The sequence below is a fragment of the Schistocerca cancellata genome, chromosome 9 (genome assembly GCF_023864275.1).
Source record: "Schistocerca cancellata isolate TAMUIC-IGC-003103 chromosome 9, iqSchCanc2.1, whole genome shotgun sequence".
Lineage (NCBI taxonomy): Eukaryota > Metazoa > Arthropoda > Insecta > Orthoptera > Acrididae > Schistocerca > Schistocerca cancellata.
This window is the reverse complement of record NC_064634.1, coordinates 308,420,712-308,433,241: the sequence shown is the minus strand read 5'-3', so window position 1 is coordinate 308,433,241 and position 12,530 is coordinate 308,420,712. Positions and strand designations below refer to the sequence as shown.

The window sequence follows — 12,530 nt, the reverse complement described above, 5'->3', positions numbered from 1 at the left end:
AGCTGAGAGATGTTGCACAGTTTATTAAACGGTACGCGACGCAGCCAACGCTTTTCCAAGCGTCCCATGTCACGCACCGAAGAGGGCGCACGCCTCCACGCAGCAGAGTGGCGCAGTGGAAGCGTGCTGGGCCCATAACCCAGAGGTCCGTGGATCGAAACCACGCTCTGCTAAAATTATTCTTTTTCTTGGGTGCTTCGAGCTCGATCATTAAGCCTGGTGTGCGCTGATTCAGCGTCAACAGCAAACCCTGTACGTTCTGAAACGACGACGACGTCGTCGTGTGAAGAATATGAGAAACACTTGCTAAGACGCAGAGTTTCTTACGATTCTGCAGCAACTACATTTCTCGATCACAACGTTAATGTCCTTTCGGGCCACACGTGCAACTTTCGCGATATAAAAATCGCACCTCCCCGGCGGGGAATCGAACCCCGGTCTCCCGCGTGACACGCGGGGATACTAACCACTATACTACCGAGGAATACGCAATCGGTACTTATAATGCACGCACACTTATGTTTCTCAAGCAGGTGATATATCTCAAATCTAGCGTCCCGATGCATTCAGAGTCAGCTGCTACGAAGTAAAAGTATGCCCCAGGTTAGGCTCGAAGTCACAACCCCGGCATTGCTCACGGCTACTGCCTTATAAGTACCGTGCGCTAACCAATTGCGCCACTGGGGCTACAGGAGGGTGCTTTCAGTTAGCGGTATTCGCTTTGCTGCCATCCTGTTGTGGCTACAGACCCGTCATACGACCGTCACCTGCGGCCATACTGCGACTTTAGCACCTGGCTACGGATCCTTCATACGATTCTTGTTTCATATGCTACACTTGCAAGCATATCAACCGCTTGTCATCACCGAAAAATTGCAGAAAAACGCGCGCCTTGCCTTCTGCTACCTGTCCAACAGCGAGGGCAGATGTGTGGCAAGCTCTAAGCTATGCAGGCGCACCGTGGCCGAGCAGCTGGAGGAGAGATGCCTTCCTTGGCAGCTCCCTGCAGAGTGCGGAAGACCAGAATGGCCGCGCCGCCGTTGTCAGTGGACGACACGCAGTTGCAGAGCCACGGTGAACGCGTTGCTCTGCGACGTGTACCCGCCTCATATTACGAAACGCGAGCTGTGGCCCTGTGGCGCAACGGATAACGCGTCTGACTACGGATCAGAAGATTCCAGTTTCGAATCCTGGCAGGGTCGGCATTTTGTTAGTTGCGGGCGCGTAGCTAGGCAGTGCATTCGAATGTTGCCACCTGCGTGGAGTGCAATGTCAATCCTGAGCATCTCGCAGCTGCATCTCGAGACGATCGTGGTAAATATTGCTTCTTGCAAGCGTCAGCGTAGCGTCAGTCGAGCAAAGTCGAGACAAGTCAAGCTGAGAGATGTTGCACAGTTTATTAAGCTGAGAGATGTTGCACAGTTTATTAAACGGTACGCGACGCAGACAACGCTTTTCCAAGCGTCCCATGTCACGCACCGAAGAGGGCGCACGCCTCCACGCAGCAGAGTGGCGCAGTGGAAGCGTGCTGGGCCCATAACCCAGAGGTCCGTGGATCGAAACCACGCTCTGCTAAAATTATACTTTTTCTTGGGTGCTTCGAGCTCGATCATTAAGCCTGGTGTGCGCTGATTCAGCGTCAACAGCAAACCCTGTACGTTCTGAAACGACGACGACGTCGTCGTGTGAAGAATACGAGAAACACTTGCTAAGACGCAGAGTTTCTTACGATTCTGCAGCAACTACATTTCTCGATCACAACGTTAATGTCCTTTCGGGCCACACGTGCAACTTTCGCGATATAAAAATCGCACCTCCCCGGCGGGGAATCGAACCCCGGTCTCCCGCGTGACAGGCGGGGATACTAACCACTATACTACCGAGGAATACGCAATCGGTACTTATAATGCACGCACACTTATATTTCTCAAGCAGGTGATATATCTCAAATCTAGCGTCCCGATGCATTCAGAGTCAGCTGCTACGAAGTAAAAGTATGCCCCAGGTTAGGCTCGAAGTCACAACCCCGGCATTGCTCACGGCTACTGCCTTATAAGTACCGTGCGCTAACCAATTGCGCCACTGGGGCTACAGGAGGGTGCTTTCAGTTAGCGGTATTCGCTTTGCTGCCATCCTGTTGTGGCTACAGACCCGTCATACGACCGTCACCTGCGGCCATACTGCGACTTTAGCACCTGGCTACGGATCCTTCATACGATTCTTGTTTCATATGCTACACTTGCAAGCATATCAACCGCTTGTCATCACCGAAAAATTGCAGAAAAACGCGCGCCTTGCCTTCTGCTACCTGTCCAACAGCGAGGGCAGATGTGTGGCAAGCTCTAAGCTATGCAGGCGCACCGTGGCCGAGCAGCTGGAGGAGAGATGCCGTCCTTGGCAGCTCCCTGCAGAGTGCGGAAGACCAGAATGGCCGCGGCGCCGTTGTCTGTGGACGACACGCAGTTGCAGAGCCACGGTGAACGCGTTGCTCTGCGACGTGTACCCGCCTCATATTACGAAACGCGAGCTGTGGCCCTGTGGCGCAACGGATAACGCGTCTGACTACGGATCAGAAGATTCCAGGTTCGAATCCTGGCAGGGTCGGCATTTTGTTAGTTGCGGGCGTGTAGCTAGGCAGTGCATTCGAATGTTGCCACCTGCGTGGAGTGCAATGTCAATCCTGAGCATCTCGCAGCTGCATCTCGAGACGATCGTGGTAAATATCGCTTCTTGCAAGCGTCAGTCGAGCAAAGTCGAGACAAGTCAAGCTGAGAGATGTTGCACAGTTTATTAAGCTGAGAGATGTTGCACAGTTTATTAAACGGTACGCGACGCAGACAACGCTTTTCCAAGCGTCCCATGTCACGCACCGAAGAGGGCGCACGCCTCCACGCAGCAGAGTGGCGCAGTGGAAGCGTGCTGGGCCCATAACCCAGAGGTCCGTGGATCGAAACCACGCTCTGCTAAAATTATTCTTTTTCTTGGGTGCTTCGAGCTCGATCATTAAGCCTGGTGTGCGCTGTTTCAGCGTCAACAGCAAACCCTGTACGTTCTGAAACGACGACGACGTCGTCGTGTGAAGAATACGAGAAACACTTGCTAAGACGCAGAGTTTCTTACGATTCTGCAGCAACTACATTTCTCGATCACAACGTTAATGTCCTTTCGGTCCACACGTGCAACTTTCGCGATATAAAAAACGCACCTCCCCGGCGGGGAATCGAACCCCGGTCTCCCGCGTGACACGCGGGGATACTAACCACTATACTACCGAGGAATACGCAATCGGTACTTATAATGCACGCACACTTATATTTCTCAAGCAGGTGATATATCTCGAATCTAGCGTCCCGATGCATTCAGAGTCAGCTGCTACGAAGTAAAAGTATGCCCCAGGTTAGGCTCGAAGTCACAACCCCGGCATTGCTCACGGCTACTGCCTTATAAGTACCGTGCGCTAACCAATTGCGCCACTGGGGCTACAGGAGGGTGCTTTCAGTTAGCGGTATTCGCTTTGCTGCCATCCTGTTGTGGCTACAGACCCGTCATACGACCGTCACCTGCGGCCATACTGCGACTTTAGCACCTGGCTACGGATCCTTCATACGATTCTTGTTTCATATGCTACACTTGCAAGCATATGAACCGCTTGTCATCACCGAAAAATTGCAGAAAAACGCGCGCCTTGCCTTCTGCTACCTGTCCAACAGCGAGGGCAGATGTGTGGCAAGCTCTAAGCTATGCAGGCGCACCGTGGCCGAGCAGCTGGAGGAGAGATGCCTTCCTTGGCAGCTCCCTGCAGAGTGCGGAAGACCAGAATGGCCGCGCCGCCGTTGTAAGTGGACGACACGCAGTTGCAGAGCCACGGTGAACGCGTTGCTCTGCGACGTGTACCCGCCTCATATTACGAAAGGCGAACTGTGGCCCTGTGGCGCAACGGATAACGCGTCTGACTACGGATCAGAAGATTCCAGGTTCGAATCCTGGCAGGGTCGGCATTTTGTTAGTTGCGGGCGCGTAGCTAGGCAGTGCATTCGAATGTTGCCACCTGCGTGGAGTGCAATGTCAATCCTGAGCATCTCGCAGCTGCATCTCGAGACGATCGTGGTAAATATCGCTTCTTGCAAGCGTCAGTCGAGCAAAGTCGAGACAAGTCAAGCTGAGAGATGTTGCACAGTTTATTAAACGGTACGCGACGCAGACAACGCTTTTCCAAGCGTCCCATGTCACGCACCGAAGAGGGCGCACGCCTCCACGCAGCAGAGTGGCGCAGTGGAAGCGTGCTGGGCCCATAACCCAGAGGTCCGTGGATCGAAACCACGCTCTGCTAAAATTATTCTTTTTCTTGGGTGCTTCGAGCTCGATCATTAAGCCTGGTGTGCGCTGATTCAGCGTCAACAGCAAACCCTGTACGTTCTGAAACGACGACGACGTCGTCGTGTGAAGAACATTAAGCCTGGTGTGCGCTGATTCAGCGTCAACAGCAAACCCTGTACGTTCTGAAACGACGACGACGTCGTCGTGTGAAGAATACGAGAAACACTTGCTAAGACGCAGAGTTTCTTACGATTCTGCAGCAACTACATTTCTCGATCACAACGTTAATGTCCTTTCGGGCCACACGTGCAACTTTCGCGATATAAAAATCGCACCTCCCCGGCGGGGAATCGAACCCCGGTCTCCCGCGTGACAGGCGGGGATACTAACCACTATACTACCGAGGAATACGCAATCGGTACTTATAATGCACGCACACTTATGTTTCTCAAGCAGGTGATACATCTCAAATCTAGCGTCCCGATGCTTTCAGAGTCAGCTGCTACGAAGTAAAAGTATGCCCCAGGTGAGGCTCGAACTCACAACCCCGGCATTGCTCACGGCTACTGCCTTATAAGTACCGTGCGCTAACCAATTGCGCCACTGGGGCTACAGCAGGGTGCTTTCCGTTAGCGGTATTCGCTTTGCTGCCATCCCGTTGTGGCTACAGACCCGTCATACGACCGTCACCTGCGGCCATACTGCGACTTTAGCACCTGGCTACGGATCCTTCATACGATTCTTGTTTCATATGCTACACTTGCAAGCATATCAACCGCTTGTCATCACCGAAAAATTGCAGAAAAACGCGCGCCTTGCCTTCTGCTACCTGTCCAACAGCGAGGGCAGATGTGTGGCAAGCTCTAAGCTATGCAGGCGCACCGTGGCCGAGCAGCTGGAGGAGAGATGCCTTCCTTGGCAGCTCCCTGCAGAGTGCGGAAGACCAGAATGGCCGCGCCGCCGTTGTCAGTGGACGACACGCAGTTGCAGAGCCACGGAGAACACGTTGCTCTGCGACGTGTACCCGCCTCATATTACGAAACGCCAGCTGTGGCCCTGTGGCGCAACGGATAACGCGTCTGACTACGGATCAGAAGATTCCAGGTTCGAATCCTGGCAGGGTCGGCATTTTGTTAGTTGCGGGCGCGTAGCTAGGCTGTGCATTCGAATGTTGCCACCCGCGTGGAGTGCAATGTCAATCCTGAGCATCTCGCAGCTGCATCTCGAGACGATCGTGGTAAATATCGCTTCTTGCAAGCGTCAGCGTAGCGTCTGTCGAGCAAAGTCGAGACAAGTCAAGCTGAGAGATGTTGCACAGTTTATTAAACGGTACGCGACGCAGACAACGCTTTTCCAAGCGTCCCATGTCACGCACCGAAGAGGGCGCACGCCTCCACGCAGCAGAGTGGCGCAGTGGAAGCGTGCTGGGCCCATAACCCAGAGGTCCGTGGATCGAAACCACGCTCTGCTAAAATTATTCTTTTTCTTGGGTGCTTCGAGCTCGATCATTAAGCCTGGTGTGCGCTGATTCAGCGTCAACAGCAAACCCTGTACGTTCTGAAACGACGACGACGTCGTCGTGTGAAGAATACGAGAAACACTTGCTAAGACGCAGAGTTTCTTACGATTCTGCAGCAACTACATTTCTCGATCACAACGTTAATGTCCTTTCGGGCCACACGTGCAACTTTCGCGATATAAAAATCGCACCTCCCCGGCGGGGAATCGAACCCCGGTCTCCCGCGTGACAGGCGGGGATACTAACCACTATACTACCGAGGAATACGCAATCGGTACTTATAATGCACGCACACTTATGTTTCTCAAGCAGGTGATACATCTCAAATCTAGCGTCCCGATGCTTTCAGAGTCAGCTGCTACGAAGTAAAAGTATGCCCCAGGTGAGGCTCGAACTCACAACCCCGGCATTGCTCACGGCTACTGCCTTATAAGTACCGTGCGCTAACCAATTGCGCCACTGGGGCTACAGCAGGGTGCTTTCAGTTAGCGGTATTCGCTTTGCTGCCATCCTGTTGTGGCTACAGACCCGTCATACGACCGTCACCTGCGGCCATACTGCGACTTTAGCACCTGGCTACGGATCCTTCATACGATTCTTGTTTCATATGCTACACTTGCAAGCATATCAACCGCTTGTCATCACCGAAAAATTGCAGAAAAACGCGCGCCTTGCCTTCTGCTACCTGTCCAACAGCGAGGGCAGATGTGTGGCAAGCTCTAAGCTATGCAGGCGCACCGTGGCCGAGCAGCTGGAGGAGAGATGCCTTCCTTGGCAGCTCCCTGCAGAGTGCGGAAGACCAGAATGGCCGCGCCGCCGTTGTCAGTGGACGACACGCAGTTGCAGAGCCACGGAGAACACGTTGCTCTGCGACGTGTACCCGCCTCATATTACGAAACGCCAGCTGTGGCCCTGTGGCGCAACGGATAACGCGTCTGACTACGGATCAGAAGATTCCAGGTTCGAATCCTGGCAGGGTCGGCATTTTGTTAGTTGCGGGCGCGTAGCTAGGCAGTGCATTCGAATGTTGCCACCCGCGTGGAGTGCAATGTCAATCCTGAGCATCTCGCAGCTGCATCTCGAGACGATCGTGGTAAATATCGCTTCTTGCAAGCGTCAGCGTAGCGTCTGTCGAGCAAAGTCGAGACAAGTCAAGCTGAGAGATGTTGCACAGTTTATTAAACGGTACGCGACGCAGACAACGCTTTTCCAAGCGTCCCATGTCACGCACCGAAGAGGGCGCACGCCTCCACGCAGCAGAGTGGCGCAGTGGAAGCGTGCTGGGCCCATAACCCAGAGGTCCGTGGATCGAAACCACGCTCTGTTAAAATTATTCTTTTTCTTGGGTGCTTCGAGCTCGATCATTAAGCCTGGTGTGCGCTGATTCAGCGTCAACAGCAAACCCTGTACGTTCTGAAACGACGACGACGTCGTCGTGTGAAGAATACGAGAAACACTTGCTAAGACGCAGAGTTTCTTACGATTCTGCAGCAACTACATTTCTCGATCACAACTTAATGTCCTTTCGGGCCACACGTGCAACTTTCGCGATATAAAAATCGCACCTCCCCGGCGGGGAATCGAACCCCGGTCTCCCGCGTGACAGGCGGGGATACTAACCACTATACTACCGAGGAATACGCAATCGGTACTTATAATGCACGCACACTTATGTTTCTCAAGCAGGTGATACATCTCAAATCTAGCGTCCCGATGCTTTCAGAGTCAGCTGCTACGAAGTAAAAGTATGCCCCAGGTGAGGCTCGAACTCACAACCCCGGCATTGCTCACGGCTACTGCCTTATAAGTACCGTGCGCTAACCAATTGCGCCACTGGGACTACAGCAGGGTGCTTTCAGTTAGCGGTATTCGCTTTGCTGCCATCCTGTTGTGGCTACAGACCCGTCATACGACCGTCACCTGCGGCCATACTGCGACTTTAGCACCTGGCTACGGATCCTTCATACGATTCTTGTTTCATATGCTACACTTGCAAGCATATCAACCGCTTGTCATCACCGAAAAATTGCAGAAAAACGCGCGCCTTGCCTTCTGCTACCTGTCCAACAGCGAGGGCAGATGTGTGGCAAGCTCTAAGCTATGCAGGCGCACCGTGGCCGAGCAGCTGGAGGAGAGATGCCTTCCTTGGCAGCTCCCTGCAGAGTGCGGAAGACCAGAATGGCCGCGCCGCCGTTGTCAGTGGACGACACGCAGTTGCAGAGCCACGGAGAACACGTTGCTCTGCGACGTGTACCCGCCTCATATTACGAAACGCCAGCTGTGGCCCTGTGGCGCAACGGATAACGCGTCTGACTACGGATCAGAAGATTCCAGGTTCGAATCCTGGCAGGGTCGGCATTTTGTTAGTTGCGGGCGCGTAGCTAGGCAGTGCATTCGAATGTTGCCACCTGCGTGGAGTGCAATGTCAATCCTGAGCATCTCGCAGCTGCATCTCGAGACGATCGTGGTAAATATCGCTTCTTGCAAGCGTCAGCGTAGCGTCAGTCGAGCAAAGTCGAGACAAGTCAAGCTGAGAGATGTTGCACAGTTTATTAAACGGTACGCGACGCAGACAACGCTTTTCCAAGCGTCCCATGTCACGCACCGAAGAGGGCGCACGCCTCCACGCAGCAGAGTGGCGCAGTGGAAGCGTGCTGGGCCCATAACCCAGAGGTCCGTGGATCGAAACCACGCTCTGCTAAAATTATTCTTTTTCTTGGGTGCTTCGAGCTCGATCATGAAGCCTGGTGTGCGCTGATTCAGCGTCAACAGCAAACCCTGTACGTTCTGAAACGACGACGACGTCGTCGTGTGAAGAATACGAGAAACACTTGCTAAGACGCAGAGTTTCTTACGATTCTGCAGCAACTACATTTCTCGATCACAACGTTAATGTCCTTTCGGGCCACACGTGCAACTTTCGCGATATAAAAATCGCACCTCCCCGGCGGGGAATCGAACCCCGGTCTCCCGCGTGACAGGCGGGGATACTAACCACTATACTACCGAGGAATACGCAATCGGTACTGATAATGCACGCACACTTATGTTTCTCAAGCAGGTGATACATCTCAAATCTAGCGTCCCGATGCTTTCAGAGTCAGCTGCTACGAAGTAAAAGTATGCCCCAGGTGAGGCTCGAACTCACAACCCCGGCATTGCTCACGGCTACTGCCTTATAAGTACCGTGCGCTAACCAATTGCGCCACTGGGGCTACAGCAGGGTGCTTTCAGTTAGCGGTATTCGCTTTGCTGCCATCCTGTTGTGGCTACAGACCCGTCATACGACCGTCACCTGCGGCCATACTGCGACTTTAGCACCTGGCTACGGATCCTTCATACGATTCTTGTTTCATATGCTACACTTGCAAGCATATCAACCGCTTGTCATCACCGAAAAATTGCAGAAAAACGCGCGCCTTGCCTTCTGCTACCTGTCCAACAGCGAGGGCAGATGTGTGGCAAGCTCTAAGCTATGCAGGCGCACCGTGGCCGAGCAGCTGGAGGAGAGATGCCTTCCTTGGCAGCTCCCTGCAGAGTGCGGAAGACCAGAATGGCCGCGCCGCCGTTGTCAGTGGACGACACGCAGTTGCAGAGCCACGGAGAACACGTTGCTCTGCGACGTGTACCCGCCTCATATTACGAAACGCCAGCTGTGGCCCTGTGGCGCAACGGATAACGCGTCTGACTACGGATCAGAAGATTCCAGGTTCGAATCCTGGCAGGGTCGGCATTTTGTTAGTTGCGGGCGCGTAGCTAGGCAGTGCATTCGAATGTTGCCACCTGCGTGGAGTGCAATGTCAATCCTGAGCATCTCGCAGCTGCATCTCGAGACGATCGTGGTAAATATCGCTTCTTGCAAGCGTCAGCGTAGCGTCAGTCGAGCAAAGTCGAGACAAGTCAAGCTGAGAGATGTTGCACAGTTTATTAAACGGTACGCGACGCAGACAACGCTTTTCCAAGCGTCCCATGTCACGCACCGAAGAGGGCGCACGCCTCCACGCAGCAGAGTGGCGCAGTGGAAGCGTGCTGGGCCCATAACCCAGAGGTCCGTGGATCGAAACCACGCTCTGCTAAAATTATTCTTTTTCTTGGGTGCTTCGAGCTCGATCATTAAGCCTGGTGTGCGCTGATTCAGCGTCAACAGCAAACCCTGTACGTTCTGAAACGACGACGACGTCGTCGTGTGAAGAATACGAGAAACACTTGCTAAGACGCAGAGTTTCTTACGATTCTGCAGCAACTACATTTCTCGATCACAACGTTAATGTCCTTTCGGGCCACACGTGCAACTTTCGCGATATAAAAATCGCACCTCCCCGGCGGGGAATCGAACCCCGGCCTCCCGCGTGACAGGCGGGGATACTAACCACTATACTACCGAGGAATACGCAATCGGTACTTATAATGCACGCACACTTATGTTTCTCAAGCAGGTGATACATCTCAAATCTAGCGTCCCGATGCTTTCAGAGTCAGCTGCTACGAAGTAAAAGTATGCCCCAGGTGAGGCTCGAACTCACAACCCCGGCATTGCTCACGGCTACTGCCTTATAAGTACCGTGCGCTAACCAATTGCGCCACTGGGGCTACAGCAGGGTGCTTTCCGTTAGCGGTATTCGCTTTGCTGCCATCCCGTTGTGGCTACAGACCCGTCATACGACCGTCACCTGCGGCCATACTGCGACTTTAGCACCTGGCTACGGATCCTTCATACGATTCTTGTTTCATATGCTACACTTGCAAGCATATCAACCGCTTGTCATCACCGAAAAATTGCAGAAAAACGCGCGCCTTGCCTTCTGCTACCTGTCCAACAGCGAGGGCAGATGTGTGGCAAGCTCTAAGCTATGCAGGCGCACCGTGGCCGAGCAGCTGGAGGAGAGATGCCTTCCTTGGCAGCTCCCTGCAGAGTGCGGAAGACCAGAATGGCCGCGCCGCCGTTGTCAGTGGACGACACGCAGTTGCAGAGCCACGGAGAACACGTTGCTCTGCGACGTGTACCCGCCTCATATTACGAAACGCCAGCTGTGGCCCTGTGGCGCAACGGATAACGCGTCTGACTACGGATCAGAAGATTCCAGGTTCGAATCCTGGCAGGGTCGGCATTTTGTTAGTTGCGGGCGCGTAGCTAGGCAGTGCATTCGAATGTTGCCACCCGCGTGGAGTGCAATGTCAATCCTGAGCATCTCGCAGCTGCATCTCGAGACGATCGTGGTAAATATCGCTTCTTGCAAGCGTCAGCGTAGCGTCTGTCGAGCAAAGTCGAGACAAGTCAAGCTGAGAGATGTTGCACAGTTTATTAAACGGTACGCGACGCAGACAACGCTTTTCCAAGCGTCCCATGTCACGCACCGAAGAGGGCGCACGCCTCCACGCAGCAGAGTGGCGCAGTGGAAGCGTGCTGGGCCCATAACCCAGAGGTCCGTGGATCGAAACCACGCTCTGCTAAAATTATTCTTTTTCTTGGGTGCTTCGAGCTCGATCATTAAGCCTGGTGTGCGCTGATTCAGCGTCAACAGCAAACCCTGTACGTTCTGAAACGACGACGACGTCGTCGTGTGAAGAATACGAGAAACACTTGCTAAGACGCAGAGTTTCTTACGATTCTGCAGCAACTACATTTCTCGATCACAACGTTAATGTCCTTTCGGGCCACACGTGCAACTTTCGCGATATAAAAATCGCACCTCCCCGGCGGGGAATCGAACCCCGGTCTCTCGCGTGACAGGCGGGGATACTAACCACTATACTACCGAGGAATACGCAATCGGTACTTATAATGCACGCACACTTATGTTTCTCAAGCAGGTGATACATCTCAAATCTAGCGTCCCGATGCTTTCAGAGTCAGCTGCTACGAAGTAAAAGTATGCCCCAGGTGAGGCTCGAACTCACAACCCCGGCATTGCTCACGGCTACTGCCTTATAAGTACCGTGCGCTAACCAATTGCGCCACTGGGGCTACAGCAGGGTGCTTTCAGTTAGCGGTATTCGCTTTGCTGCCATCCTGTTGTGGCTACAGACCCGTCATACGACCGTCACCTGCGGCCATACTGCGACTTTAGCACCTGGCTACGGATCCTTCATACGATTCTTGTTTCATATGCTACACTTGCAAGCATATCAACCGCTTGTCATCACCGAAAACTTGCAGAAAAACGCGCGCCTTGCCTTCTGCTACCTGTCCAACAGCGAGGGCAGATGTGTGGCAAGCTCTAAGCTATGCAGGCGCACCGTGGCCGAGCAGCTGGAGGAGAGATGCCTTCCTTGGCAGCTCCCTGCAGAGTGCGGAAGACCAGAATGGCCGCGCCGCCGTTGTCAGTGGACGACACGCAGTTGCAGAGCCACGGAGAACACGTTGCTCTGCGACGTGTACCCGCCTCATATTACGAAACGCCAGCTGTGGCCCTGTGGCGCAACGGATAACGCGTCTGACTACGGATCAGAAGATTCCAGGTTCGAATCCTGGCAGGGTCGGCATTTTGTTAGTTGCGGGCGCGTAGCTAGGCAGTGCATTCGAATGTTGCCACCTGCGTGGAGTGCAATGTCAATCCTGAGCATCTCGCAGCTGCATCTCGAGACGATCGTGGTAAATATCGCTTCTTGCAAGCGTCAGCCGAGCAAAGTCGAGACAAGTCAAGCTGAGAGATGTTGCACAGTTTATTAAACGGTACGCGACGCAGACAACGCT

General features: G+C 53.5%; 32 non-coding genes across 32 annotated transcripts; 17 read left to right on the top strand and 15 right to left on the bottom strand.

Moving 5' to 3' along the window:
* Nucleotides 1-101: 101 nt before the first annotated feature.
* On the top strand, nucleotides 102-173 carry Trnam-cau (transfer RNA methionine (anticodon CAU)). Its single transcript has one exon. It is a non-coding gene; the product is annotated as a tRNA-Met (tRNA).
* Nucleotides 174-412: 239 nt separating this feature from the next.
* Trnad-guc (transfer RNA aspartic acid (anticodon GUC)) lies at nucleotides 413-484 on the bottom strand. Its single transcript has one exon. It is a non-coding gene; the product is annotated as a tRNA-Asp (tRNA).
* Nucleotides 485-1,129: 645 nt separating this feature from the next.
* On the top strand, nucleotides 1,130-1,202 carry Trnar-acg (transfer RNA arginine (anticodon ACG)). Its single transcript has one exon. It is a non-coding gene; the product is annotated as a tRNA-Arg (tRNA).
* Nucleotides 1,203-1,503: 301 nt separating this feature from the next.
* Nucleotides 1,504-1,575, top strand: Trnam-cau (transfer RNA methionine (anticodon CAU)). Its single transcript has one exon. It is a non-coding gene; the product is annotated as a tRNA-Met (tRNA).
* A 239-nt stretch (nucleotides 1,576-1,814) lies between these two features.
* Nucleotides 1,815-1,886, bottom strand: Trnad-guc (transfer RNA aspartic acid (anticodon GUC)). The gene has a single exon. It is a non-coding gene; the product is annotated as a tRNA-Asp (tRNA).
* Nucleotides 1,887-2,531: 645 nt separating this feature from the next.
* Nucleotides 2,532-2,604, top strand: Trnar-acg (transfer RNA arginine (anticodon ACG)). Its single transcript has one exon. It is a non-coding gene; the product is annotated as a tRNA-Arg (tRNA).
* Nucleotides 2,605-2,894: 290 nt separating this feature from the next.
* Trnam-cau (transfer RNA methionine (anticodon CAU)) lies at nucleotides 2,895-2,966 on the top strand. Its single transcript has one exon. It is a non-coding gene; the product is annotated as a tRNA-Met (tRNA).
* A 239-nt stretch (nucleotides 2,967-3,205) lies between these two features.
* Nucleotides 3,206-3,277, bottom strand: Trnad-guc (transfer RNA aspartic acid (anticodon GUC)). Its single transcript has one exon. It is a non-coding gene; the product is annotated as a tRNA-Asp (tRNA).
* Nucleotides 3,278-3,922: 645 nt separating this feature from the next.
* Trnar-acg (transfer RNA arginine (anticodon ACG)) lies at nucleotides 3,923-3,995 on the top strand. The gene has a single exon. It is a non-coding gene; the product is annotated as a tRNA-Arg (tRNA).
* A 263-nt stretch (nucleotides 3,996-4,258) lies between these two features.
* Nucleotides 4,259-4,330, top strand: Trnam-cau (transfer RNA methionine (anticodon CAU)). Its single transcript has one exon. It is a non-coding gene; the product is annotated as a tRNA-Met (tRNA).
* Nucleotides 4,331-4,652: 322 nt separating this feature from the next.
* On the bottom strand, nucleotides 4,653-4,724 carry Trnad-guc (transfer RNA aspartic acid (anticodon GUC)). Its single transcript has one exon. It is a non-coding gene; the product is annotated as a tRNA-Asp (tRNA).
* Nucleotides 4,725-4,835: 111 nt separating this feature from the next.
* Trnai-uau (transfer RNA isoleucine (anticodon UAU)) lies at nucleotides 4,836-4,927 on the bottom strand. The gene is given in 2 exon segments: nucleotides 4,836-4,871; nucleotides 4,890-4,927. It is a non-coding gene; the product is annotated as a tRNA-Ile (tRNA).
* Nucleotides 4,928-5,369: 442 nt separating this feature from the next.
* On the top strand, nucleotides 5,370-5,442 carry Trnar-acg (transfer RNA arginine (anticodon ACG)). Its single transcript has one exon. It is a non-coding gene; the product is annotated as a tRNA-Arg (tRNA).
* Nucleotides 5,443-5,716: 274 nt separating this feature from the next.
* Trnam-cau (transfer RNA methionine (anticodon CAU)) lies at nucleotides 5,717-5,788 on the top strand. The gene has a single exon. It is a non-coding gene; the product is annotated as a tRNA-Met (tRNA).
* A 239-nt stretch (nucleotides 5,789-6,027) lies between these two features.
* On the bottom strand, nucleotides 6,028-6,099 carry Trnad-guc (transfer RNA aspartic acid (anticodon GUC)). Its single transcript has one exon. It is a non-coding gene; the product is annotated as a tRNA-Asp (tRNA).
* Nucleotides 6,100-6,210: 111 nt separating this feature from the next.
* On the bottom strand, nucleotides 6,211-6,302 carry Trnai-uau (transfer RNA isoleucine (anticodon UAU)). The gene is given in 2 exon segments: nucleotides 6,211-6,246; nucleotides 6,265-6,302. It is a non-coding gene; the product is annotated as a tRNA-Ile (tRNA).
* A 442-nt stretch (nucleotides 6,303-6,744) lies between these two features.
* On the top strand, nucleotides 6,745-6,817 carry Trnar-acg (transfer RNA arginine (anticodon ACG)). The gene has a single exon. It is a non-coding gene; the product is annotated as a tRNA-Arg (tRNA).
* Nucleotides 6,818-7,401: 584 nt separating this feature from the next.
* Nucleotides 7,402-7,473, bottom strand: Trnad-guc (transfer RNA aspartic acid (anticodon GUC)). The gene has a single exon. It is a non-coding gene; the product is annotated as a tRNA-Asp (tRNA).
* A 111-nt stretch (nucleotides 7,474-7,584) lies between these two features.
* Nucleotides 7,585-7,676, bottom strand: Trnai-uau (transfer RNA isoleucine (anticodon UAU)). Its single transcript is given in 2 exon segments — nucleotides 7,585-7,620; nucleotides 7,639-7,676. It is a non-coding gene; the product is annotated as a tRNA-Ile (tRNA).
* A 442-nt stretch (nucleotides 7,677-8,118) lies between these two features.
* On the top strand, nucleotides 8,119-8,191 carry Trnar-acg (transfer RNA arginine (anticodon ACG)). Its single transcript has one exon. It is a non-coding gene; the product is annotated as a tRNA-Arg (tRNA).
* A 274-nt stretch (nucleotides 8,192-8,465) lies between these two features.
* On the top strand, nucleotides 8,466-8,537 carry Trnam-cau (transfer RNA methionine (anticodon CAU)). The gene has a single exon. It is a non-coding gene; the product is annotated as a tRNA-Met (tRNA).
* Nucleotides 8,538-8,776: 239 nt separating this feature from the next.
* Trnad-guc (transfer RNA aspartic acid (anticodon GUC)) lies at nucleotides 8,777-8,848 on the bottom strand. The gene has a single exon. It is a non-coding gene; the product is annotated as a tRNA-Asp (tRNA).
* Nucleotides 8,849-8,959: 111 nt separating this feature from the next.
* On the bottom strand, nucleotides 8,960-9,051 carry Trnai-uau (transfer RNA isoleucine (anticodon UAU)). Its single transcript is given in 2 exon segments — nucleotides 8,960-8,995; nucleotides 9,014-9,051. It is a non-coding gene; the product is annotated as a tRNA-Ile (tRNA).
* A 442-nt stretch (nucleotides 9,052-9,493) lies between these two features.
* Nucleotides 9,494-9,566, top strand: Trnar-acg (transfer RNA arginine (anticodon ACG)). The gene has a single exon. It is a non-coding gene; the product is annotated as a tRNA-Arg (tRNA).
* Nucleotides 9,567-9,840: 274 nt separating this feature from the next.
* Nucleotides 9,841-9,912, top strand: Trnam-cau (transfer RNA methionine (anticodon CAU)). Its single transcript has one exon. It is a non-coding gene; the product is annotated as a tRNA-Met (tRNA).
* A 239-nt stretch (nucleotides 9,913-10,151) lies between these two features.
* Trnad-guc (transfer RNA aspartic acid (anticodon GUC)) lies at nucleotides 10,152-10,223 on the bottom strand. Its single transcript has one exon. It is a non-coding gene; the product is annotated as a tRNA-Asp (tRNA).
* A 111-nt stretch (nucleotides 10,224-10,334) lies between these two features.
* Nucleotides 10,335-10,426, bottom strand: Trnai-uau (transfer RNA isoleucine (anticodon UAU)). The gene is given in 2 exon segments: nucleotides 10,335-10,370; nucleotides 10,389-10,426. It is a non-coding gene; the product is annotated as a tRNA-Ile (tRNA).
* Nucleotides 10,427-10,868: 442 nt separating this feature from the next.
* On the top strand, nucleotides 10,869-10,941 carry Trnar-acg (transfer RNA arginine (anticodon ACG)). Its single transcript has one exon. It is a non-coding gene; the product is annotated as a tRNA-Arg (tRNA).
* Nucleotides 10,942-11,215: 274 nt separating this feature from the next.
* On the top strand, nucleotides 11,216-11,287 carry Trnam-cau (transfer RNA methionine (anticodon CAU)). Its single transcript has one exon. It is a non-coding gene; the product is annotated as a tRNA-Met (tRNA).
* A 239-nt stretch (nucleotides 11,288-11,526) lies between these two features.
* Trnad-guc (transfer RNA aspartic acid (anticodon GUC)) lies at nucleotides 11,527-11,598 on the bottom strand. The gene has a single exon. It is a non-coding gene; the product is annotated as a tRNA-Asp (tRNA).
* A 111-nt stretch (nucleotides 11,599-11,709) lies between these two features.
* Trnai-uau (transfer RNA isoleucine (anticodon UAU)) lies at nucleotides 11,710-11,801 on the bottom strand. The gene is given in 2 exon segments: nucleotides 11,710-11,745; nucleotides 11,764-11,801. It is a non-coding gene; the product is annotated as a tRNA-Ile (tRNA).
* Nucleotides 11,802-12,243: 442 nt separating this feature from the next.
* Nucleotides 12,244-12,316, top strand: Trnar-acg (transfer RNA arginine (anticodon ACG)). The gene has a single exon. It is a non-coding gene; the product is annotated as a tRNA-Arg (tRNA).
* The last annotated feature ends 214 nt before the right edge of the window (nucleotides 12,317-12,530 follow it).